The sequence below is a fragment of the Canis aureus genome, chromosome 24 (genome assembly GCF_053574225.1).
Source record: "Canis aureus isolate CA01 chromosome 24, VMU_Caureus_v.1.0, whole genome shotgun sequence".
In the NCBI taxonomy this organism is placed as follows: Eukaryota; Metazoa; Chordata; class Mammalia; order Carnivora; family Canidae; genus Canis; species Canis aureus.
The window spans coordinates 32,365,678-32,392,548 of NC_135634.1; the positions used below are offsets into that span (position 1 = coordinate 32,365,678).

Below are 26,871 nucleotides of genomic sequence, written 5' to 3' on the forward strand. Positions count from 1 at the left end.
AAAATAACAACCACCCACATTTGTGTATCACTTCACAATTTTGAAAGTGCTTTTATATCTTTTCTATGGTCTGACCCCATGTAGTCCTGTGATAAAGGTATGATTATTATACTCCTTTTACAGACAAGAAATCTATGCCCAGGGCTCCTACTTCTAAGATATTCTGGTGCAAAGTGCCAGCACTCTGCTATACCACCCTACAACACAATAAATCATCGCTGAATTGATTTAATGCTACTTTGTTGGCTATGTCGATATGGATGTGGGTACAAGAAGTAAGGACCAGGGTAGGGTTGTTCTTTGTGCAGATTTTGTTGCTGTTCATGTATTCATTATATATTAATCCGCTTATTCATTCAACAGACAAGTCCAGAGGGCCAACTCTAGCCCGGTACCAGGCACTGGTTAAGCATTGGGAAAGCACATGAACTTGTGCTCAGGTTGCTTGCTGTGTTATGAAGGAGACACACAAGTAAAGCTGAAATGGGAATATAAAAAATATATCGTGTTGGGACTGTGGGAACCTAGATGAGGTCTTGAACCTAGATGACAGCTTGGGGATGTCAGTGAGGATTTCTCAGCAAAGATGTCTCTTGAGCTGAGTCTTGAAAGGCAGGAAGGAGTTAGCCAGGTTTTCTTTTCTCTTCTTCTTTTTTTTTTTTTTTTAAGATTTATTTATTCATCACACACACACACACACACACACACACACAGAGGTAGAGACACAGAGGGAGAAGCAGGCTCCCTGCAGGAAGCCCGTTGTGGGACTTGATCCCAGAACCCCGGGATCATGACCCGAGCCAGCCACTACCTTCCCCTGTGTTTCCTTGGAGCTATATAGCTCCCCCCACCTCACAGGGCAGAAGCACCAGGCCCACCTTTGCCTGAAAAAGCCCACGGTAGCAAAGAGGAAGGGAGTGGAGGGGAGAGAGAGAATCAAAGCTCCAAACACACAGGCTGACTCACTGAAGCAAGATCCAAAGCATCACTTTGAGAGTAAGGGCACAAGAAGTGGGAGATTTTAGGGAAAAAAGAAATCTATAAAATTCAAAAGCAAAATGTTCCTTTTCCACTGAACTTTAGGAATGCTTTCAATAAATCTTGCCTTAGGCAGGAAAATTGGTGCCACAGTTCTAGAGTTTGGGACCTCAGGTCCCCTTGTGTGTCTTTCCCCCAGATGGTTTATTACTCCCAGTTTGCAAAACACTGTCACATATAGTGTCTCATTTAAATCTCACAACAAGCCATGATGTCAGGCTGTCATGACAACAAGGCTGCTGCATTTCACAGGTGAAGACACAGAACACCAACTGCTCTGAGTTGAAGTGGACAAAGATAATCTCTATTTAGAGCTTCCTATAAAAATATCCCTCAGCTAGGTACACCAAAAGCACCTATGCCAGGCTCCTACCCAGAGAAAACTCTTTGAATCAGAACAAGGAAGGCCAGAAGAAAGCAAGCATGTTCCTATCTATCATCACTGAGTTTATGGCTCTCTCTCTCTCTCTCTCTCTCTCTTTTTTTTTTAAACTTTCTTGAGTTTATGGCTCTTTAAACACATCTGCTACCAAAGGCTGCAGGAGGGTAAACACAACATGTCCAGGAAGTCCTGGGAGATCACTGAGGCCAGCACTTGACCACAACTATGTGAGCTTGAAGAGCCTGTCTTGATCAGAAAGACCAAAAAGTAGATCCACTGTGACTGGTCTTCAATGTACTTTCTTGGCTTTAGTTTATATGGATTAAATGTCTTCTTTGTTGTTGTTGTTGTTTTCTGAACTTATTGAGATGCAGTTGACATGTAACATTGTGGAAGTTTAAGGTGTGAGATGTGATAGCTCAGTACACATATACATTGCAAAATGTTTACCTCAGTAAGGTCAGAGAACACATGTTTACCATTGCATAATTACCATTTTGTTGTTACGAGAAGAACATTAATGCTCTATACTTACAGGCACTTTCAAGTGTACAGTACAAAAAATTTTTTTAAAGATTTTATTCATTTATTCATGATAGACATAGAGGGAGAAAGAGGCAGAGACACAGGCAGAGGGAGGGAGAAGCAGGCTCCATGCAGGGAGCCTGATGTGGGACTTGATCCCGGGACTCCAGGATCACTCCCTGGGCCAAAGGCAGGCCCTAAACTGCTGAGCCACCCAAGGATCCCCCGTACAAAATATTTTTAAAAGAATAATTTATGGCTGAAGCCATAAATATGATGATATGGTCCTGTAGACACTGTGGAACAATCTGTGCCAGAAGCAGGTAAAAGAGGAGCTTCGTAGGTATGCACAGTTTTTATTTCTATGGCCCATACTATGTGTAATGTTCAGTGCCTTCTAAAGTACCCTACATGTTTTTCTCACATAATCCTCACAGCCTATGAGGTGAGAATTTTTATATCCGTTTACAAGTAAGGAAACTGAGGCCTAGAGAGGCTGTGACTTTCGCCATGTCACAGAATGGATGTGTGGCGGCAATGGATTAAAAATCAGGTCTGTTTTTCAAAGCTAGAGTTTGTGCTTTTTCTCCTTCATTCATTCTCTCTCAAGGAATTTAGCTCTTGATTAGACACTTTGTGTTACTCTTTTATTATTCTTTGATTTTCCTGTCTTGCCTTCCATATCTTCTGCACCACAGAGCACAATGATTAATTTGCAAAAATAAAACTAACTTTTATTGAGAAGACAGTACTCGGGGCACCTGGGTGGCTCAGTTAGTGAAGTGTCTGCCTTTGGCTGGGGTCATGATCCCGGGGTCTCGGGATCAAGTCCCTTGTCTGGCTCCCCGTTCAGCGGGGAGTCTGCTTCTCCCTCTTCTCTGCCTTTCCCTCCTGCTTGTGCTCTCTCTCTCTCTCTCAAATAATATTTTTTTAAATAAAAAAAAAAAAGAGAGAGAGAGAAGGAAGTACTTGTCAATCACTGTGCTAGGTACTTTCTGTGTGGTAATTTATGAGATGGTTATTGTTTGTATCCTTTATTTGTTAGGTCTTTACAAGCAATCCCGGATGAAGTAGAAGTACATCAAGAACAAATAGAAGCCAGCCATTTCCACTTTCTTCCCCCAAAGTAACCATTTTTAATAGATTTGTGGGTATTCTCTCAGATGTGTTCCTTAGCATTTAAAAATATGTGTTGAGGACAGGTACAACAGGTACAAATATATCATGTTACTCCCATTTACAGATAAGGACAGAGGTTCAAAGAGGTTGAGCAATTGTCCAAGATAGAACAGTAGGCGAGGGGATCCCTGGGTGGCTCAGTGGTTTAGTGCCTGCCTTTGGCCCAGGGTGTGAACCTGGAGTCCCAGGATCGAGTCCTGCATTGGGCTCCCTGCATGGAGCCTGCTTCTCCCTCTGCCTGTGTCTCTGTTTCTCTCTCTCTCTGTGTCTCTCATGAATAAATCAATAAAATCTTAAAAAAAAAAAAAAGGAACAGTAGGCGAATGACGGAGCCGGGTTCACAAGTCAGGTCTTCAAATGCCCGGCCCATGACTCAACCCATCACCTCTCCAACCAACCTGTGGTCTCAACCCAAGAGCCACATGGAACGTTGCTCCGGGGCCAATAGCTGGCTTAATGCGAGCACATATGACATGCTATCAGATAAACTGCTTCAGATTCCTTGTGGACTTTGGTTTGTCTATTTGAGAAAAGAAGGTAAACATGACTTCACCCTACTTCAACCACAGTGGTGCCCAGAGAATGAAGTAAATAATGTCTGCAGCACACGCCCGAGCTCCTAGGTAGGAGGCTCTACTTGGATGCAGCGGGTAGGGGATGGGAACACACCGTGCTCTCATGCAGACATGCCTATGCAGCCTCCTTTGGAGAGGTACACCCTTGTTCTAGGGTTTCTTTCCAGCTGACTCATCCTGTGACCTTGAGAAAGTTCCCCGTCTCTCTGCACCTTTGTTTCACACTCCACTGTAAACCAGGGCTAATAATACTTTCTACCTTGCTCATAAGAAAGGAAATGAATAGACAAGTTCATAGAGCACATTCTTATATAGCTGGGGCCTGAGTGCTGCATCTGCATGAGGCAGGTGAGGTGACTGGGGGACCATCTAGCTCATTTTAGATGAAGGGACCTGTGGAAGAAAAGAAGACAGTTCAGCAGAAATGCATTTCTCTAAGGAAACTGACTGTTTCTTAGATCCCCGCCTTTGTGAAATTTTTACCTCATGCCTTTGTTAAAATGCTTTGCTTCTCCTGAAACGTCCTCCCCCATCTCTTCTTGTGAAACTGTACCTGTCATTCAATGGCCCGCTGAAATGCCACATTTCCATGACGTTTGCCTCTATTCTTTCAACTAAGCACCGTATCTCTTTCCTCTAGATCCTCCAAACAGTGTTTATCTTTTCTTAACCTCATATATTGCCAGGAATTTCAGTGATTAAAAAAAAAACCCAAATCTCAAAAAAAAAAAAAAAAAAAAAACCCACAAAAAAAACCCAAAAAACAAATCTCATTCTCTTAGATTATAAGTATATTAAAGGTAAGAATAAGACCTTATTTCTCTAACTTCCTAAGCTATGAACACAGCATTTTGCACATAGTAGCTGCCTAATAATTAAGAAGCAATAATTAATTGCTGAATGAATACATGAAAAGATGGAATTTTTGTATAGAGGAAAAGTTGGAAGTAGTAGTGAAGTTCTGGTGAAGACGAACTGCATGGAGTACCAAAGAATTTTTGCTGAACAGTGTTGACCTTTTAACTTCCTGCCTATCAATGGACCCATCAATCCATTGATCCTTTGAACAGACAGTACCTGAGCATCTCTTAGTGTAGGATGCTGTGTGAGATTCTTCAGTAAAGAACTCTGCAGGTCCTGAGTACTTGTGGGCCTTTGCTGGTCTCATGTTGCCTCCAGTTTCTGGGCAGAGTTAAGGAGCCGCATTTGTGTCAAGACACCTGAGTTCTAATCTTGGTTCTGATTCCTGCTAGCTGTGCAACCTTGAGCAAGTCATCTCACAAATCTCAGTTTCGAATTAGGTATAACGTTAAATTGATAAAGAGGGGGATAATACCATAGTGCTTATTTTGTCTGACTCCCAAAGGTATTGGAGGCAATCACAGGGTGACAATATTTTGCCTTCTTTAAGATATGTGTATACAATATATGTGTGTAATGTGTACATACACATAGATTTTTAAGTTAAGTGTGCAGTGTATCATATACAGCCATCAAATTTTAAACAGTGCCCTGAATTATCTTAGAAAAGCTCAGGGGACACCTGGGTGGCCCAGCGGTTGATCATCTGCCTTCGGCCCAGGGCATGATCCCCGGATGGAGTCCTGCATCAGGCTCCCGGCATGGAGCCTGCTTCTCCCTCTGCCTGTGTCTCTGCCTCTCTCTGTGTCTCTCGTGAATAAATAAATAAAACCTTTAAAAAAAAAAAAAAAAGAAAAGCTCAGTAGGTCCAATATGTGATACACGCTTTTGGGACAATACATGGCAATTATTTGTTATAGATCTTTATAGTGAAAGCTAAAAAAACTTTGAAAAAGTACAATTCTAAATTTCACTGGAAAACATCCACCATATGGTTACATGACATGACCTATTCTGGTCATTGTCATTATACACACACCATGTTGCATATCAATGTGTGTATACTAGCTGGTGTTCCAGTTTTATTTTTAAGATTATTTACAACCCACCTTTCCATATTTACAGTTTTAATGGCAGTATTCTTCATCTATCTACCTACTATCATAATCAATTTCATTATTTCCTAATTGTTGGTCATTTGAGTAATTTTCAGGTTTTCATTATTACACATGGCCTATTTTTAATCACATACAGATTCCTACCCGCCACCTAACACATTCTTGGCTTGGCTCCCTCTACTGTCAGTTGATATATACCCAAGAAATGCCAACTCATTTTATTATTAGCCCAAGCAAAACAGAATTAGGAAGGAACCACAAATGTTTTGTTTCAAAAATTAGACTGTGCATTTCCAAGATGATGTGTGAACGATTTCCTTTGGGTGAAGGGAGATCTGGACCACTGCACCACAGCCTCAATTCATACTACTATATGCCAGGGGCTTTATATATTTATCGACTATTTATTGGGAACCTTCAAGATATCAGGAACTGTTCTGGGCTGAGGACAAAAGGAATAATCCTTACCCTCAGGGAGCTTACAGTTTAGTAAAGGATCCAGTCCAGCAAACAGGCAATGATAAGGTAGTGTGACAAGCACTGCTCGAGCAATAAATTCCACATGGGGGAGCAGATTAATGCCAGTCTTGTTGGGGGCTCTGGGGAGAAGTGTCACAGAAACTGAGGCCTAAGGACCAGTGGGCATTAACGTGGAGGAATCATCCAAGCATGGGAAACAATGTTTACAGAAGCCAACTGAGCCAGAGGAATTGTTTTTTTTTTTTTTTTTTTAGGGAATACAAAGTAGATACAATCAAAGTAGTAAGCAGTTTGAATTAGGGTACAGATGGAGATGAGAATGGAAAGGTAGGCTGTAACCAGATTAGGAAGGGCTTTATAAACCCCATTAAACAATTTGGATTTGAAAATATCTGGGGTTAGCTACTTTAGAAAACAGCTTGGCAGTTTCTTAAAAAGTTAATTTGATAAAGAAGTTATATGTGGCCCAACAATTTTACTCATGTCTAGCCGGGAGAAGCAAAAATATATATCCATGCAAAAACTTACACATAAATGTTCATAGGAGCATTATTCATACTAGGTAAAAGGTAGGAACAACCTAGTGAACAGATAAACAAAGGTGGTGTAACCATGACGGAATAGTATTCAGCCATAACAAAAGGAACAAAGTACAGATGCATGTTACAATGTAGATGAATCTGGAAGATGCTTTGCTACGTGAAAGGAGTCAGTCAAAACACTACATATTGTGCGATTCCATTTCTATAAAATTGTAGAATAGGTAAATGTATATAGATGGAACTAGGGGAAGTTGGTGAGAAATAGGGAGTGACTACTAGTGGGTATGGAGTTTCCTTTAAGGTGACGAGGATATTCTAAAATTGATTGCTGATGGTCGGACAGGTCTGTTGATATACTAAAACCAAGGAACTACACACTTTCAGTGAGTAAATTATATGAGATATGGATTTTATCTCAATGAAGCTGTTAAAAAAATCTATGGAATACAGCCATATAATATATGCAAGATTGGCTTTCAGCCCCCTTCCAGCAGACTCAAACAGAAATATAGCAGTATGTCCTGAGTCAAGCACCCAAGGTCAGTTTCTCCTATTGGCGTATTAAAGCCAGTATTTGAATAACTTCAAAGACCATATTTTTTAAGCTCAAATTAGGAGCGGTCTTCTGTCCAGGGTCAAATAAGATGCAAAGAAAAAGAAATATTTGAATGCAAGACTAGCTTAAAATGCAGCCTGCATAGCCATAACATGTTTCCCTCTCAGTAGCAAGTACCAGGAAGCAGTCTGGTTCCGCGGACAGATAAGTGGACAGACAGGTGGACAGACAGGGTGGCACTCACCACTTACTGCTGTGTGTTCTTAGCAAGTTCTGACTCTCATCTGAAAAATGAGAATAACTGAATAAATACATTTTCCATATGGTAGATTACAGATAAAAACCATGTAAAGCGCCTGCTGGGTGCAGGGTAGGATCTCGATAAATAGTAGTTGTCATTATTAATATGACGATCTTAAGTTTTCAAAAAGAGATTTGATGCAGTGCCAGAGAGCAAATGTTCTGATTCTCTGCTTTTTTGTACTCTCTTCTAGTTCCTAGATCTGTTCTAGCGACATACATCAATCCTGCCTCTTGGTAAATGTTATTTTAGACTAAGTATATTTTAGGTTTGTTCCCTTAATGAATTGGGTGATTTCAAACTGACAGCAATTTGATCTAATTTGCTGGCAGATTATGCAAGAAATAAATATTTTATTGAAATGCAAAAGCTAGTCAGTCAGTTTTTGCACCACTTTCCTCCCCACCCTTGCGTGTGGGGAGTGAGGAAGGGTAGTAGGCATGGAAGTGGGTAAGGTTTTGTTTCTGACTCAGATCCAGTTGGCACGAATCTGAAAGACCTCCCTGTATGGCTTGATCTTGGCCAGCATGCTCTCTTCCAACCTGTTTCTGCACTGTCAGCAACTTCTCTTCCCTGTAGTGAATCTTGACCTTCCCTAAACCTTTTCTCCTCTGAGGTGTCCATCACCCTCTGGGGTTTCCAAATGGCCCACAAGGGTAAACCAGAGATCCATGCAGACAATGTAAGGGCAGAGGGGAGTAGTTAGGGTTTCCTCCAGCCTAGGGCAGGGAGGCAGAGCAGGTGGGGGAGGGCCTGGCACTCCCGCTGAGGGCCCCAGGGGGACTTGGCTGGCTTGGCGGCATTCCTTTTGTCTTTTCTCCAAAAGATGCTCCTGGGAGCCAACCAGAAAGCTTTCTGTGTTCATTTTGTATCTGGGGAGCAAACACACAGCTTTGGCAAGGGAGCATCAGACCTATAATAATAATTCAGATCTCTGACATTAAAGTGCAAAAAACATTTTCCATGACAGCTTAAAATTAATCACCACCACTTGCTGCTAGAGATCCCTCTCCTTTATGCAGTGCCAGCTTGGGGACAACTGTTAAGGCAGCCACATGGCTTCCAGGGAAAGAGCGTGAAGTCTGCACAGACAATCCACAAGCTGATTCTCTCCATTCTCTCTTTTGTCCCAGGGAGGATGTGTCTTCCACTAAGAGAGTAAGACGGGGCTGGTAATTGCTCACAGAGAACAAGCCACAACTGACTCTTACGGGTGGGATTTCAAATGCATCTGAAGCTCTTAGTGACATTGATAAACCACCAGAGACGCCAGCTTTGCAACTGAATGTTCCGGAAATTGTTCCTATGGTCTTTGAACTCATGTCAAGGGAAAAGAAGGGAGTCTGTGCATGATCATTTTCTTTATCTTGCTGATGAAAATTAATAATCAAACAAATTCTACCCAGACAAGGTCAAAGTAGAATTGTTCAACACACGCTTATTTTTTATTATTTTGAAAAGATTTGAATTAGTTCCTGCTGATGGTAAAAAGTGGAAATTGTTTCGGAGGGCCAACAGTAAAACATGAAAATTCTTTCTCTTTCTCCCAATTCCTTCGTCCCATTCTGTAGAGGTTACCACTATAAACAGTTTCCTTTATATCCTTCAAGAAACTGTTCTTGCACATATAAGCCAATGTGTATATGTGTATTTTGTGTGCATGTGTATATATATTTGCACCATACAGGGGCTTTTTTCACTTAGTGATGTATATTGGACACCTTTTCACACCAGAGCCTAGAAATCTACTTCATGTTTTTTATGTTACATAGTGTTCCTTGGTGAGCGTGTACATTATTTATTTATTTGGCCTTCTGATTCTGGACGTTTGAGGTGTTTTTTGTTTCTTTGTTTGTTTTCTTGGTTTGTTACTATGAACAAAACCACAAAACTCATTTTTGGAGATTAATCTGTTTACACTTATGCAACTTTGTTTGTTAAATAAATTCCTAGAAGCGGAATATTTAGGTCAAAAGGTACGTGCAGTTTAATTTTTGAAAGATTGTGAAGTTATTCTCTAACCAGACAAGAAATGTATACCGAAAGCTCTCTCTGTGCTCAGCATTGTGCTGGGTGCTTGGGATAAAAGGTCACAGTCCTTTTCCTTGACAAGCTCACAGGAGACACACAGCCAATAAATTATTATAATGTAATGTGGTAGGCACCATAATAAGGGTTTTATGACGCTCATCACTTTCCTGTGTTAGCCACTAGTTTTATTACCTCCCTGTGAATTTTAAAAGAGATTTTTGAAGTGTTCTTCATTCTAGAGTAAATTTTCAGGCTATGATATGTTTCCCAGGTTAAACAAGGAAAAAACAAGGGCACCTGGGTGGCTCAGTCAGTTAAGCATCTACCTTCAGCTCAAGTCAGGATCTCAAGGTCCTGATGTTGAACCCTGCATCAGGCTCCCTGCTCAATGGGGAGTCTGCTTCTCCCTCTTCCTCTGCCCCTCCCCCTGTTCATCCTTTCTCACTCCTTCTGTCAAATAAATGAATACAATCTTAAAAAAAAAAAAAAGAAAGAAGGAAGGAAAGAGAGAAAGGAAGAAAGAAAAAACAAAAGCAAAAGGTCAAGGTGGAATTGGCAGGAGCTTCATGGATGAGATCCAATCAATATTTAAGAATCTCCCAGGCCCAAGCATCCCTGTGCCTATTACACCATTTAATCTTTATGAAGTTCTGATTATTCCAATTTTACTGATGAGGAAGCTGTGGCCAGAGGTATATAAGGAATTTGCTCAAAGCTGTACTATTAATGAATGATGTAGTTTGCACTGGAGTCTGGGGTCCCTTTGATGGCAAACCCAGGGCCCTTTCTACAGAGCAGCTTGGCCTTGCCACAGTGAGTCACGCTGTCCCTGAGGATTTTACACCATGGCCTTCACAACAACCTTGAGTTTACCAAGCAAAGGCATAGTGCCAAGAATGGAGAAAAACAAGTAGGAGGAAGACCCACTACATGCTTTTGTAAAGCTCACTGCTTAATAGGTAGAAAGTCTCCATTTGAGTATACATGAACCATAAGACAGTCATCCTGACCTATGTCATTCCAGACCAGTGCCGTGGCCCTGAGGAGAGGTTGATTCTTGAGAGTTAAGAAGATAGCTTTTTTGAAGGAGCAGAGGGTGGTTTGGGAGGAGGTGGGGAGCATGGAGCTGTCAAGACAGCATGGTCAAGGCATGGGGACAGCCAGTGTGGTTAGGTGGCCGGAGCTTGAAGTGCGTGGGACTTATGTAGGAGATAGGCAGGGAGGCTAGGTTGTGCACATAGTACAGAGATGTTCAAGGCCACATCCACAAGTCTGAACTTTCTTTGTTAAGTATGAACGTGTTTTTGAACAGGAAAGTGACATGAACTAACCTGTGTTGCAGAAGAATGAAAGTCAACGGTATGCAGGAAAGATTGGACAAGGGCAGGCTTAGAGACAGGATAATCAGTTAGGGGATCATGGTGGCAGTCTGCATGAAAGTCTTCCTGGATGGAGGAGATGGCCACAGAGAAGGGATGGACAGGGAAGGGTCTGAGCTGTGGTGGAGCTGGATCCCACATGATTTGATCTAATAGGTTTGTTGAAGGGAGGGGGGAGAAAATGAGAGATTTCTAGCCTAGACTGAGTGGTTAGGCTATTAATGGAGATAGGGCACACAAGAGAGAAGCTTTTGACAGACAGGTGGAGATTAGGAGTTCAGCTTTGGTGTGTGGACCTTGAAACCAGGCAGGGACATACACGTGGGGTGTCTAAAAAGCAGTTGGAAAATACAGCCTGGAGTTTGGGAGACTACCAGAGCCAGAGATGCAGATTTAAGTCATCTACAGAGATTGTATAAAGCTAAGGGTGATTGTTTGGAAGAAGAGGACCAAGAAGCAGATCAATGGAGAAGGCCTAAATTTAAGCAATAATGGGGGAAAGAAACTAAGGAAGACAACTGAGGGGTGGGTGAGGATTCAGGTAGTATGGCAACCAAGGGAAGGAATTTTGAGAGACAGCAGTCAAAAGTTTTTGTATTCTAGAAATTTAAGAAGACATGAGTCGAATGTCACTAGTTAATTAATATGTTGAGTGTCATAATTGGGAAACTTTTAAGATAATGGGCCTACTGGAGTGGAAAGTGAAGTTCGTTAGAAACAAATTTGCAAGTGAGTGGAAGAGGGAGGGAGAAGTAACTTAGGTTAACTCTTTCCTCAGGGACAGTGGGAAGTGGAATCGAGCTGACATTATCTGAACTACTTCTGCTCCATCATTGTGACTGGCTCAGAAATCAGGCCAAGAATAAAATCTATGGTTGGGGATATCTGAGGATTTAGCTCCAAGGACCTGAGTCCAAAGTGCAGAGCTCAAAGAGTATGGCATGCTTCTCCTTCCCTCAAACAGTGTTTCAGAGTTTTTCTAATAGGAGACAGCTGAGTCATAATCTATTAAGCCAAGTACAGCTTGAGGGGAGAGTCTGGGACAGCTGGTTCTCAGAGGCCAGCAGGGCAGTCATGATCATTCTGGGCCAATAGGCCTTTCTGTAAGAGAGTGAACCCACCATCATGCTGGGGTTCTTTATTAGTGAGCAGTCAAGGCTCTGGAAAAAAGAACCATCTAGAGTACGATAGAGGGCAGAGACAAAGCAGAAGCCCCCCTGGGCCAGGGATGTGGGAGAGACCTGCACAGTGGAGATCATTTGTGGGTCCCATTGGTAGCAAAACAGCCTCTAGGGACATGAGAACACAAAAGAACACCCTTTAGGGTATAGGCTGATGATATACAACCACAGAGGAAGATTTATAGTCAAGCCAATGAATCTTAAGCTTTGGGGCCTCTCCCTTACTTAGTCCTCTTCCAACACCCTTTGGTGAGGGGGAAGGGCCTGGAAATGTGTTTCCAGGAATATTACATGTTTTTTTTTTTTTTTTTTTAAGGGAGATTTTCTTTTCTTTTTTTTTCTCTTTTATTCATTTATTCGTGAGAAATACACAGAAAGAGAGAGTCAGAGACATAGGCAGAGGGAGAAGCAGACTACCGATGTGGGACTTGATTCCGGGACCTGGGATCAAGACTTGAGCCAAAGGCAGACGCTCAACCTCTGAGCCACCCAGGTGTCCCACGGACATTACATGCTAATACAACTTTCAAAATTAAGGCATGTTGGCTCCGGTTGACTAGGGCTGCTGTCCATGGGCTTGTTCTTGCTCTCAGTCATATTTCCCTGTTGGTAGTGTTGGTAGTATTGGGATGGCTGTGGGCATTTTGGGGATTTGGTTAAGGGGGAATTGACTTGTGAGTGTAATCTGGGTTTAATGGAATAGATTTCTGTGGTTCACAGTCACTTCCACTTCTACTAAGTTACTGCTGGCCACCAGGTATGGTGACATGAAGGTGTGCAGTTAGAAGACTTATCAGTGTACAGATGTGTCCCACTACACCCACTACAGATGTGTCCCTCCAGATGTGGGAGGAGAGTGGAAGAGAAACAAGCCTTGAAATATAAAGTCAAAATTAAGTCTGTGGAAAATTCTTCCACATTCTATAGCTCATATGAAAGGAATTTGATAAAGGACCTTAAAAATTTAATGACAGCTCTAGAAATTAGGATTATCAATAATAAAAAAACAAATTTCAAAGAAATTTCAGGAAATGTCAGGAAAAAAAGAGGGGTTTATCTTTCTCTTCTCTCTATAAATTATATTGCAAAGTCATTTTCAGATCAAGAAACGATCAAAGATAAGGCAGTAAAAAATAGAGGAAAGATGCATTATAGAGGGATATTAGGCAGAAAATTGACAAAAACATATTATTACTCTCTCTGGATTTTTTTGGGTCAGCTTTTCTAGATGCATCCACTTTTAAAAATTGCTGTTTGTTGTGGTTTATTTTCTTGTTTTCATGAAATATTTATTTTCATGTCCAATTTTAATTTTATTCTTTTTCTTTGAAAGTAGTTCCCCTAAATTATACTAGCATAAGACTTTATAAAACCTGGATCTGCCCTCCTTGATGTTGCTTATTTATGGTATCAGAAGTGTTATTGGATGTGAAAGGATCTTTGTGTGTCTAAATAAGGAAGAAAATCTAGATATTCAAATATGTAGTCTCTATTCTACTGTAACCTCTACTTGATACCACAGAGAGAGGCAGATCTATGAGTCATTCTGCATAGTAATGAAGCCGACTAAGAGTGAATTCTAAACACTTTAATAGGCAAATTTTTTGGAAGAAAGGTGTACTTAGCACAAGTGCACAATAAATATTTGCTGATTTGAGGAAAGATGGTGTGTAAATATACAGTGTTTCCTGTGAGAAGATAGGGAACTTTTTTTTCTTTTTTTTTTTTACCCAAGGGAAGCTAGTAGCTGGTAAATATAATCATCACAGTTCCTAGTGACCTTCTCATTGCTTCTCGTCATCTAGCCGATTTTCCTCTAATTAACTGGTATCCTCTAGGGTAAAAGGTGGGCCCAGACAACGGGGTAGAAGAGATTACAGCCTGCATTCATTCATCAAACGTTTGTTGACTATCTACTAAAGCTAGCTAGCATGGCCTGGTCAGCAGCTTAGGTGTATAAATATGATCACATCTCTTCTATTTTTCCAATTAATCATGCAAGATCACATATGCCCAATGTAACAGGAAGTACATCTTCTTCCTCTTGAGGCGTCTCTGATTTGTCCAAGAGCATTAGATCAGTCTAAAATGCTAGACTAGTTCTGGTTCTGCCAGCAGGGAGAACAGTAGTTAAATCAGTGTACTGCTAACATTGCTTCTTTAACAGCCCCCCTATTGCTGTTAAACTGGTCCCACTCATACCTATGGATGCTCATCCATTATGTTGATGGTGCATGGCTTATCCAGACCCCCCCATTAGTGGTAGTAGTACCTCAACTTTGGACTCCAAGTTTAGAACTCTTTTAATTAACACTTGCATACTTAGGCATTACTCCAAAGCAGGACCCTGTTGCCAAGGAGGTTAACTTCATAGCATTACCTATTCTTCTAGGAAGCTCTCCCCCAGAAAGGTGGATCTAGGCCACCAGTTCAGATTCCCCTCCCTATGGTAGGTAGTCCACCTCTGAGAGTTTCCTTGCCAGCATCAACTTCATCAGATAGTTTCTAATAATGTTGAACTCCAATAAGAAAAGAATTGGGGTCTCAGTCCATTTGCTTGCTCCCAAAAGAAAGCTTAAACTCTTTGTGGATTTATTCATTTCGTCTCCTCTTAGACCCCTGAAATAAGAACAACTACCAAATAGCTTTGCAGACTGAGGAGCATTCAGTGGACTCAAGTCCATTCAGCCCACAGATTGGCAGCCTGTCACACATATAAAAATGCTAGGTTCTGAATCCCCAGGTACCCCATTTCATCTATAAATCAGTTCAAGATAAAAGACACAATCTGGCTTTCAAGGAGCACACAGACTATAAATAAATAGTTTCAATAAAGTGTAATACATGATTATGCAGCTTGCAAAGCATACATGGAGTGCTAGGGAACCACAAAAGAGGGGCTGGTAAATTAGCCAGGACAAACAACAATCTGAGTGACAAAGACAGACAGCCACCATCTGTGCTGAATTCTGAACTGTCCCTCCTCTCTGAGTCTAGTCCATTATCTTTGAACAAATAATGTACCTCTCTGCTCATTTCCTGGATGATTTCTAGCAGTAGGAGGTTTCCCTTGGGTTGGGACTAAGATGAAGCAAATTTTTAGGGGTTACAAAAGCTTTAGTAATTGAGATTAATATGTGTTTTTGAAAATAGTGATAAATTATGGGTTATAGGCAGTGCCTGACTTTATAAGTAGAGTTTTATTGGAACCAACATCAGGATTAGGATAAGGTCAGTGAGGCAGGGTTATGAAAGTACAGGTTTGGATCTTGTCTTTATTTAAAATTGTGATGTATTGTCTGTCATGGATTTTTGCCTTAATTTTGAATTTTAACATCTTAAAACATTGTTTATCTTGATTTCTGAGGTTTTGGTGCCCTGTAAGTTATGTGCCTTGATGGAGAGAGGTGAGTGGGGAATGGACTAGATGGGTATTAAGGGGTGCACCTGTTGTGAAAACTGTGTGTTGTATGTAAGTGACGAATCACTAAATTCTACTCCTGAAACCAGTATTACACTACATGTTAATTAACAAGAATTTGAGTAAAAATTTGAAAAAAAGAAAAAAAAAAAAAAAAGAAAACACATGAACTAAATGCCCTTGAGTGAATAAATGGATAAATACACTGTGGTACATCCATACAAAGGAATAATATTTAGAAATAAAAAGGAACACGTATTGATATAAAAAAAAATTATGTGCCCAAGGCGAATGCCTCACTTGCCTCACTCTAGTCTTGGTCCTGGGTCCACTCCTATCAGCCTTTCAGATGGATTTTGTCATGTCTGTGTCATCAGTTAAACACGGCTGAGATGGCTGACATAGCTATAGAATTAGAAGATATGCTAGGTTCTACAAATGAAAAGAACAGCTTCCTAGGAGAGAAAATATTAGATGACTTCTTTTGATTTGACAGTTTGGGAAGATGTCTTTGAAGAAATAGCATTTGAAATAATCTCAAATTTCATGGAAAGCTATAATAAGAATGGCACAAAAATCTATACCCTTTACTCAAATTTGACAACTTCTTTTGTGCATATTTTAATTTTTAAATTTTTATTTCTTTTAAAATTTTATTTATTCATGAGAGACACACACAGAAAGAGAGGAAGAGACACAGACAGAGGGAGAAGCAGGCTCCATGTAGGGAGCCTGACGTGGGACTCGATCCTAGGTCTCCAGGATCAGGCCCTGGGCCGAAGGCAGTGCTAAACCGCTGAGCCACCCAATCTGCTCCATCGTATATATTTTTAAATGCTTATTTTAATAGTTGGTTTGCTAGCTTTGAGGAATGTTCTTTTTTTTTTTTTTTTTTCAGTAGTCTCTATACTCAATGTGGGGCTTGAGCTTACAACCTTGAGATCAAGAGTCACGTGCTCTTCCAACTGAGCCAGCCCCAAGGAAAGTGTTTTGACTTTCCATTATTACGGACATAGAAATCACTAAACTTATTCTGCTTCTTACCCACTTTCTCTTTTCCTTTACAAATGTTTGTTAATTACATAATTTTTGTGTCAACAGGAAACATAATTTTACATCCTTTCCAATTATTCTAATGTGTAGAATTATTTTACGCAAAAATTTTTATTTTTAAATATATTTTTTCAGATTTTATTAATTTTAGAGAGAGAGAGCAAGCACAAGCAGGGGAAAGGGCAGAGGGAGAAGCAGACTCCCCTCGTGAGCAGGGAACCTGACACCAGGCTCAATCCCAGGACCTTGAGACCATGATCTGATCTGAAGGCAGATGCTTAACGGACTCAGGCATCCTAGAAATATTTTAGTCTAGGGTGTGTTTAAGTTTGCTGCCAATATTTTTTTTCACAATTTCCCTGATTATCTCTTAGTTGATCATTCCTTGGTAGTTTCCCCAAGAAAAGGCTCATAGAATTGATATTCCCTGAATTCTCTCACATTCAGGACTATCTGTTGTCTTTATAGTTGAAAGATAATTTGCATATAAAATCCTTGGGTAAAATTTTTTTCCTTGATGATATTTTAAATATTGCACCACAATCTTCCGGCATTGACTATTGCTGTAGGGAACTCTGAGGCCAGCCTGATTTCTCTCCCCTATAAGTGACTTGGTCATTTTTTTTTAAAGATTTTATTTATTATTTAACAGAGAGAGAGAGAGAGAGTGAGAGAGAGAAAGTGTGTATAAGCAGGCAGAGGGAGGAGAAACAAGATTCCTGGTGAGCAGGGAGCCAGACATGGGGTTCAATCCCAGGACCCTCAGATCATGACCTAAGTTGAAGGCAGACACTTAACTGACTGAGCCACCCAGGCATCTCATGACTTGATCATTTTGTTTGACATATTCACCAACTTTTAATACATTGCCACATGTGCTTTCTCTCTCTCTTTCTATTTTTTCCTTTCTCCCCGGAAGATTAAGGAAAGAGAGGTGATAAACAATAGTTTGGAGTCTCTGAAAAAATGAGAGAAGTTGGGATTAAAGACCCACCTGGAGGAACTGGATCTGGGAGAAGAAGGTACGCTGCAAGTAGAGAGGAAAAAATGGATGTAGTAGCAGGTAGGAATACAGATTTAATGGTGGGAAAATGAGGAAAGTTTTGTTTGGTGACTTATATGTTCTAAATTAGGAGTAGGGCAAGGCTAGTGCTATGAACTGATTGTGTCTTTCAGTCCAAATTCCTAAGTTGAGTCTTAATGACCAACGTGACAGTATTTGGATGGGGAGCCTTTGGGAGAAAATTATGAGAGGCAGAGCCCTCATAATGGGATTAGTGTCCTTAGAGGAAGAGATGTGAGAGCTTGCATCCTCTCTCTTTCTCCCTGATGTGAGGATACAGCCAGAGGCCGTGGTCTACAAACCAGAAAAAGGGCTCCGCCGGAAACAGAATCTGTCAGTGCCTTGACCTTTGATCTCCAGCCTTCAGACCTTGAGAAATAAATGTCTGTTGTTTAAGTCAACCAGACTATGGGATTTTTGCTAAAGCAGCCTGAACTAAGATAGTTACTAGCTGAGGGTGAAGGAGGATGTGGAGAAGGTATGAAGTCATTTCTGTGGTGAGGAGGGTAAAACTCATTGTAACTTGGTTGAGTGGATCCTGAATGCCCATTTGATGTCAGTGATCAAGAATTTAAAGGATCACCGATATGCCAAGTTGGGTGATTTTTCTCCTGCCAAGCCCAAGGCACCAGTGTAAGTTGAAACAAAGCAAATTGTTGGACCTGTCCAGGGTTAGAGTGTCATAGGAGAAGGACAGTACTGGGGAGGTAAGAGATTTTGAGAAAGTGAATGTCATACCCCATGGGACACGGCACTTGAACGGAACATTTCCTCCACCCCTGCTATATTTCTTCTGCTGGGCCACCTGATCTTCTGAACCAGATTAGAGTCCAAATCAACCACAGTCTGTGCGGGAATTCCTTTTGCAAATTTATGGTCTGGAGGAGGAGTACTCTGAGAGAAAAAGGCTTCCCTGACAACAGAAATATTTAATAGGGATTTCTCTCCCTTTTGAGCTTTTCAAGGATGTTTATATTCATATTTGGAATAAAAATAATTCCATTTCTCATAAGCATATAATTGTTTGTCTTTCTTTAAAAAGCTTGGAATAGTTCCCAAAGATGATATTGTTCATCTTTATCTACTAATGAGTGAAGAATGTGAGTTGGTAATTTTAAAGTGGGGAAATTGAGCATTGAGATAACTTGCCTGATGTTACCAAGCAAAGTAGTCACAGAGATGGAAAAAGAACACAGACATTCGGCTTTCTAGTTTCTATTTACCAGCTCATGTTTCCATGGAGAAAAATTCAGAGAACTCCAATCAAACAGATGCTGAGCCCACATTCTATTCCTAAAGATACATGTGGACCATGTTCATCAAGGCTTGCAAAGCTTTCGGAGAGCTAGGAATGATTTTGGTGGGGGCGTGAAAGACAAGATAATTTTAGTTCGATTTTGGAAAGCATCCCATCCCACCTTGTGAGAAACTGAATTGGGTGTCAGTTTGGTGTTCACTCATTGCAGGTTTTCTGTAATACCACGTCGGCCCAGTGGGCATGCCTTGCCCCTGCGATCACCCCTTTTTATGTACTGTGCTCTTTCTTCTCCAATATGCAAACTTGACCTAGCTCCTCCCAAGAGACCCTCTTCCAAAGAGCTGTTCCTGAAACTTTGCCTTAGTAATCTCTCCCTGTAAGTCTTGTACTGAATTGCACCCAAGTTTCTGTTCATTATCAAGGGGCACACATGTGTTCTTCTCCTAAGATGTAGGGTCCTCTCAGTGGAAAGCTAGGAAATGCTTAACAGTCAGTACTTTATTATTTTTTTTAATTCCTTGATTTGTAGGGTTTGCCAGTTTCCATGGTGTAAATACTCTCACCACGACTGATTGTAAGCTACCAACATGACAGTGCTGAACACTGAATTGGGAAGGAATGTGCATGATGGTTCTAATAAGCCGCCACAAGTTGGCTTTGACATATCAATGGCATGTTAGAGACACAGTATGCACTTCTTCCTTCTTCAGACTTTCTTGGACTCCCCCATCTCCTGGACTCACAATTGCTCTCTCCACCTTCGCTGCTACCACCGTCTATGAGGGCTTATCAACTGAAGTTGGCAAGATGCCTACCCTGAGCACTCTACTTAAAACTGTTGGTCATAGTTCACTCTACATTCCCTTTCCTCGTGCCCCCTTCTAGTTTTTCCATAGCATCCTCATATATATATTATATAATTTATTCATTAGATTTATTGGTTTTTATATGCCTCTTCCAAATAGAATGTTCTCAGGAGGGCAGGGATTTTTTTTTTCCTAAGGTTTTTTGTTTTGTTTTGTTGTTGTTGTTGTTGTTTTTTTGTTAATGTACTCCAAATGCTTTGAACAGAGGTGGTATTCAATAAACATTTGTTGAACGAGCGAATGAGGGGCTATGGATTCTACTCTCTCACTGCCCACCAAGTCCCTAGGATGGTGCAGATCACTTGGACTGAATAAATCCTTGTGACTTGACTGACTTCTGAGAAGCTGAAGAGCGAGTCCTTGACAGCTAAAGTGGAAACAGACAGTTTTTATCAGACCCTGAAACTGCTCTCACCGAACAAGCACACAATTCTTCAGCAGGGGAAATCCAGTGCCTTCTCAGAATCGGAGAGCTTGGCAAACAGTTCTTGTTCACAGTGTGATTAAAGCATTATCTGAACCCTCCCCCTCCCCCAGGAACAGGAGAAAGAATTCATTAAGGGCTCATCAATTTAAATTTGTTTTCAGGAAGCAAAAATCAATCTGTCATCCTAAAATTCACTTGGGCTTGCACACAGAATGGTTCAATGCTGCAGAACTCACCTGCTGCTGAACTGATTAGATCCAATAATTGGGAATGCTGACTGTGGTTCACGCAGCCCCAGCAGAATATCTGAGGGCATGTCTGGCTTGAAACAGGAGGGCCATGCTTCCTGTAGACAGAAGGCATGGAAGCTGATGGATTCCCTCAGAACGGATGAATGGTTTTGGTTTTTAGGTTGCGACATTTATTCTGATGCAACATTTACTGGAGATCTTCTATTTGCTTAGTGGTTCAGCATGCCTATGGGCGGGGGACGAAGATTATGATTCCAGTTTTACAGATGAGGAAACTAAGACTCAAACTGAAGCTCTATGGTGCTTATATCTGCATCATAACCACACTGTAAGTTAGAGGCTTAGAACAACAATAACCACTTATTTACTTTCCCCTTTGCTTATCAGCAATTTCGGTTAGGCCCAGATAAGTGGCCCTTCTTTTCTCACCTGGACTCTCTTAAGCATCTTTGGTCAGCTGCAAGTGTTCTGGCCATTGGCTGGGTTAATGCGGGCAACCAGACTATGTGTTTTTCATTATGCAACAGACTAGCACAGGCTTATTCACGTGGCAGCAAGAGGGCTTAAGTGAGAGTGACTCGCTTGAAGTCTAGGCTCAGAGCTGGCACAAAGTCACTCCCACTTTATTCTTTTGGTCAAAACAGGTCATAAGCCAAGTCTAGATTTATTTTTATTTTTATTTTTTAAGATTTTATTTATTTATTCATCAGAGACACAGAGATGGAAAGAGGCAGAGACACAGGCAGAGGGAGAAGCAGGCTCCATGCAGGGAGCCTGATGTGGGACTCGATCCCGAGTCTCCAGGATCACACCGCGGGCTGAAGGCGGTGCTAAACTGCTGAGCCACGGGGTCTGCCCCTTACTGCATATTCTTGAGAAAGTTACTTAACTTTCCTGAAACATAGTCTCCCCATCTATAAGAAGAGAAAAATAATACATACTTCCACAGTTGTAAAGAGTACATGAAATAAAAATATGTAATGCTCATGGCATCTATTAAATGTTTAAAAGCACTTTGTTTTTTTTGCCTCAAGCTCTTGTATTTGCCTTAACAGAAATCCCCAAATCCTTAACTTTTTTCATCTTATGTATTTCATTAGTTGTTGAAGAACTTAACTCAGAGAAGGCAAAGTCCTGCAGAGATCTCTGAAAGATAATGATGTAGTGTGTTTATAATTGGGAAGCAATGTGCCATTATAGGAATTCTATGCACAATCTTTCCAGCACATAAAGGGTGGGAATGCTGGGACCTCCAGTGAACAAGTGGTGAGGCAACACTATTCAAAGAGTTACAATCAGCTCCAACTCTGTGTCTTGGTTGACCAGTTCTATGCTCTTCCATTCTTGCCCTCAATGGTTGGTAATTCCCTGTCCCTGGGTATTCTGAGAACCACTGTCAGCCAAGATCTGGGTGAGTGCCTCTAGCAGGAATAAGAAGAAGGAGAGGGAAAGAAAAAAAAAAAAAGAGAGAGTGAACCTCAAGCAAGAAAGAGAGCAAACCAAGAACCCCAAAAAGGAAAGAGTTGGAATTGGTACTGTGTGGTGATTTGGAGTTTACACAACACTCTCATATACATTGAGCTTCTCAGCAATCCAGGAGAAAGGTATTATTGTCCACATTTTTTAAATGCATAAGTGGCTTTACCAAGATCTAGTAAATGGCAGATGGGACTTGAAAGTCATCCCTCCCAATTTCCCGCATGGACCCACCAGTGCATTGTACCTATGTTGTTAGGGAGAGGTTGGAAAGGGCCATCCACACTGGAGTGAGAGTCATCATCAGTGTCACAGACCATTTAGGATAAAAGACAGCTCTTCATTTGTCACCTGTATATGCATTCAACCATTATGTGGTGATCTTTATGATACAAGTTGGGGAGAATATAAACAGCTAGTTACAACGGTACGATAGTTATAATTTTGGAGAGTCTACATGGTTCTAGGAGAGTAGATTGGGGGCTACACCTAATCTAGTTTGGAGACAGTCAGCTAAATTTCCTGGATGAGATGCCATCCAAGTCAAGAGCTAAAGGACCAGCACGAGGTGTTAGGCAAGATGAGGAGGTTTTGGAAGAATATGCTAGAGGCTAGAGAAAGCAGAGAAACTGAAAGTAGTTTGAGCTTGAGAGCTCGCTCTAGAAAGGAAAGCAAAATTCATACAATAACTGTCTTTGTAATCCAATTAAGAGCATTGGACTTTAGCCTGAGGGCAATGCAAAGGCCTCAGGGAAATTACAAGATTCGATGCACATCTTGGACTGATTGCTCTGGCTGCAGTGTGAAGAATGGATTAGCCAGGGGCAGGACTGGAGGCAGGGAGACCAGGTGGGAGGCTTTGCGGTAATCCCAGGAAGAGATATTGTAGCATGGAACCGGGGATGGAAGAAGTGGGCTGATTAGAAAGGGAGTAATAAACTAGAATAGCTGGAGCTTGGTGATTGCTTGGATACAGGGAGCAGGGACGTGGGAGATAAAGGTCCCATTTGGTGAGTGAGGGAATGCTGGAGGAGGAGCAGACTTGACTGAGGGAGACAGACAGGCCCAGGGAGATCTACTCAGGTTGAGATGTAATCATGCCACATAATGCTTCGTCCACACCTCCCATGGGCCATATATTGTCTTATTTAATCCTCATAGCACTCACATCTCTGAGCCATGTTATTTCCATATACCAGGCACCATGCAAAGAACTTTATATAAATTGACTTATTCACTGTTATCTTGTGAGTTGAGCTACTAGCATTAACCTCTATTTTACAGTTGAGGAGATTGAGGCACAGAGAGATTGAGTAACCTATTCCAAGCCTCACACTTACTAAGTGCCATGGTTAACACTAGAACCAGTTTATGGCAGAGCCCTTGCTTTCAATCATGCATCATACTGCTTCCATGTTGAGTGTTCAGGATCTATGTGGTATCCAAGAGAATATGCCTAGTGGGTCGTTGGAATTCCAAAATTGAAGCTCAAGCAAGAAATATGAGTTGGGAATATAGGCTTGCAATTTATCAGCCTATAGATGTTATTTAAGGCCATAGAAGTGAATAGCTCTGCAGGTTCAAAAGAGAAAAGGGCTATGGGTAAAACTCTGAACATCCCCACCATTCACAGGCCTGTGGAAATGGAGCTTGGCTGCAGTGCCTGGAAAATGTGAAGACATGGAAACCTAGGAAGGGGAGCCTTTTAAGGGTGGTGTGGCCTCACGTGTTAATGCTATGACAACCCTGAAGAGGATGAGGAGGTGAGCAAATGGTGTCAGCACTATAGAGGTGACCCTAGCGAAAGCCACTTTAGTGGACAGCTGAGTGCATTCCAGAAGTCAGGAGTGGAGACGGTGAGTGTAAAGCACTTTGTTCCCCTTTGAAAACTTTTAAGTATGAAGAGAAATACCATGTTGACCTGAGGAGGGTTGGGCTAGAAGGGGAAGCTTTTTCTATAAGATGGGAAGATTTGAGTATGAGTACAGGTTGGTGGGAAGGAGTCTAGACTGGAAGCTGAAGATACAGGGAGGACTGAAGAATAGAGGAACAATGGGGTTTCTGAGCTGTGGGTGGTTTCTGACCCAGAGTTCAGGTTCTTCTTTTTCTAAAGACATATCCCGTGGGGTACCTGGGTGACTCAGTGGTTGACTAGAGTCTGCCTTTGGCTCAGGGAGCAATCCTGGGGTCCTAGGATCGAGTTCCTCATCGGGCTCCCCGAAGGGAGTCTGCTTCTTCCTCTGCTTGTGTCTCTGCCTCTCTGTGTCTTTCATGAATAAATAAATAAAATCTTAAAAAAAAAAAAAAGACATATCCCTTGAGTGTCTACTCCATGGAGGGTTGGGCCTCAGAGGTACCTCTTCATCTTTCCCACTGTTACTGAAAGGGAAGAGAGGGAAGATGATGAACCTGATTCCTGGTGTTGAGGGAGGTTTAGGGGGAATGGGGAACGAAGGAAATGGCCAATCTGGTGACTGGGGAACAGAAGAAGAGCTGTGTTGTGTTGAGGGCCTGCTGAACACAGGAGGCCATGGAGTGGCACCGGTTTGCTCAGGTACAGTGATAACCTCCAGCAGCACCCAACTGCCTGGGGATGGCATCAGGTGGATGCTTGACTTGAGCCATACTTTCATCTCCCATCCTGTAGGTAGAAGCAATAAAAGGAAGATAGGACAGAAGAATGAAGGTATTGGCAAGAAACTAGATGAACTGATGGACCAGCTGGGATCTAGAATATAAGTGGAAGGTAGTGAGAAATGGACTGGGCCTGAGAAATTAGAATCTACAAATTGTTTGGGACTCTCTTCAAAAGGCAGAGTCGAATTCCCCTCTCCTTGAGCCTGGGCTGAACCTAATGCTTCCCATCTAATATAGAGGGAAAAAGCAGAAGGTGCTAGATTATAAATGGCACTGTGTGGGGCACCTGGGTGGCTCAGTCGGTTAAGTGTCTGCCTTCAGCTCAGGCCATGATCTCAGGATCCAGAGATTGAGCCCCACCTCAGCCTCCCTGCTTAGAGGGGAGTCTGCTTGCCTCTGCCCCTCCCCCCACTTGTGCTTGTGGTCTCTCAAATAAATACAAAAAAATCTTTAAAAAAGAAAGGCACTGTGGCTTTCTGCTTGCTCTCTCTTGGATGGCTTGCTCTGGGGAGCTTAGTTGGCATGTCTTGGGTTCCTGTGGTTGAGGAACTCAGGCCCTTGGCAACAACCAACATGAACTTGCCAGGTGTGTGAGTGAATGACCTCGGAAGGAAGAAGATCCCTTCAGCTCTGCCAATTATCTTGGCCACAACCTCTCAAGAGTCCGTGAGCCAGAACCATCCAGCTAAGCTGCTCCTGGATTCCTGATTCTCAGAAACTGTGAGAATTAATAAAGTTTTATTGTTTTAAGCTGCTATGTTTTGGGGTAATTGGTTTTGCCACGGTAGCTAACAATACAGGCCCTAAAAAATACCAGAATGGGAAAGGTTAGTAGAACGTTGGGAGGTTGAATGGTTGTGGGTTCATGGCAATGGCTGTCTGGAGTAGGCTGGACGTGATGGACACTAACCGAGAATTTCAGGAAACTGAGGCATTGGCCAGGTCATGTCAATAGGCAGCAAAATCATCCAAATAAAGACAGAACTCCTAGGAGCTGCAGGCTAGGTCTTGAACAAACAGGGATAATCAGGATGTGGGCAAATGATGTCAGTGAGTGGGGGCAGATGGCCACAAACAGGAATTTTACACAAGAGTGAAGGAATAATGATTTGAAAGTAACACCTGCTAGCGAGAGGGACCCAGGTCCATCTCTGGATTCCAGGTCTTCGTGGTGTGGCAGGATGAGCAGCTGCACTTAGAAGTTTGGAGATGGCTGGGTTTTACTTAAAGCCAGAAGCTGGGAATCCAATCAGGCAAAAAGCTAAGAGGGTAAAGGTAGGAAAATATGTTACCGGTGAAGTGGGGACGCTGGCAGGCACAATGAATGGTTTGGAAAGAAAGGGAATGGAGGGTGTGTGTGTGTGTGTGTGTGTGTGTGTGTGTGCGTGCAGGACTGGGTGAGGAAGTGTGGTAGTAAATTAAAGCTGAAGCACATCAAAGAGGATTCAGGCAAGGTTAATTGACTGGCTTGTGAGTTTTCCAGGACACTCCTCCAGTCCCTGTCAGAAGCACTAATTCAATTTATCAGTAGTTCATGCCTATAATATGCGCATTACTGGAGTCTCACAAACACAGAGGCCCTGCATGTTAGACACGGCATTTGGGTCACACTCATGCAAGACACTGAGGTTATTTTCTCAGCTAAGATTCAACTAGAAGTTTACTTTTCTCATAGAAAATATTGTTCTTGGAAAAGTACAATGTATTCTTCACTGTGTTTGCAAGAATGTACTCAGATAAAGACCTCTAAAGGTAATTTTTTTGCAATTCTATACAGGGTAAGGGGATGAATATTGGTTGCTATGTGATTGATGTCTTTTGTAGTTGTTGTTGGTTGAAGAGGTTATTTTTAAAATTTCTCATCCAAAAAATTAAGTTACCCCCCCCCCCCATTTTCTATTCCTGAGGTATCCTATAGAAAATAATTCAGTGTTTGGGACTTACTCAGTTTTCGTAGAACAAGTAAATATTGCTTAAATATACAAATATATATGTAACAGGAATATTCTGAGTTAGTATTTACAAAGATGGTAACTTCAAGTCCTATAAGGGATTGAGATGATTATGTGCACACGCACTATATGAAAATATATATTATTTGAAGGGCAGAAAGAAATACAAACTCACAGAAACTTCCCTGGTATCAAGCGACAGTTCTGAAAATGGGCAAAAAGATACAAGATGAGGAGGGGAGGTTACTTAGTGTTCACTTAACATGTAGAAACAGCGAGAACTAAAGAGTCCATTGAGTGCTTTCTGCAACAGAACAAT

The 26,871-nt window shown here is 41.6% G+C and overlaps 1 long non-coding RNA gene across 3 annotated transcripts; it reads right to left on the minus strand.

Moving 5' to 3' along the window:
* Positions 1-760: 760 nt before the first annotated feature.
* LOC144296011 (uncharacterized) lies at positions 761-26,856 on the minus strand. Of its 3 annotated transcripts, none has more exons than XR_013363158.1 (6): positions 26,728-26,856; positions 20,473-20,713; positions 7,501-7,540; positions 6,687-6,738; positions 4,777-5,392; positions 761-4,092 (listed from the first exon to the last, which is right to left on the minus strand). It is a non-coding gene; the product is annotated as an uncharacterized LOC144296011 (long non-coding RNA). The 3 variants fall into 3 exon arrangements; XR_013363159.1 differs by lacking the exon at positions 761-4,092 and adding an exon at positions 17,617-17,649 and having other exon boundaries at positions 4,099-5,392; XR_013363157.1 differs by lacking the exon at positions 761-4,092 and having other exon boundaries at positions 4,099-5,392.
* Positions 26,857-26,871: the final 15 nt, after the last annotated feature.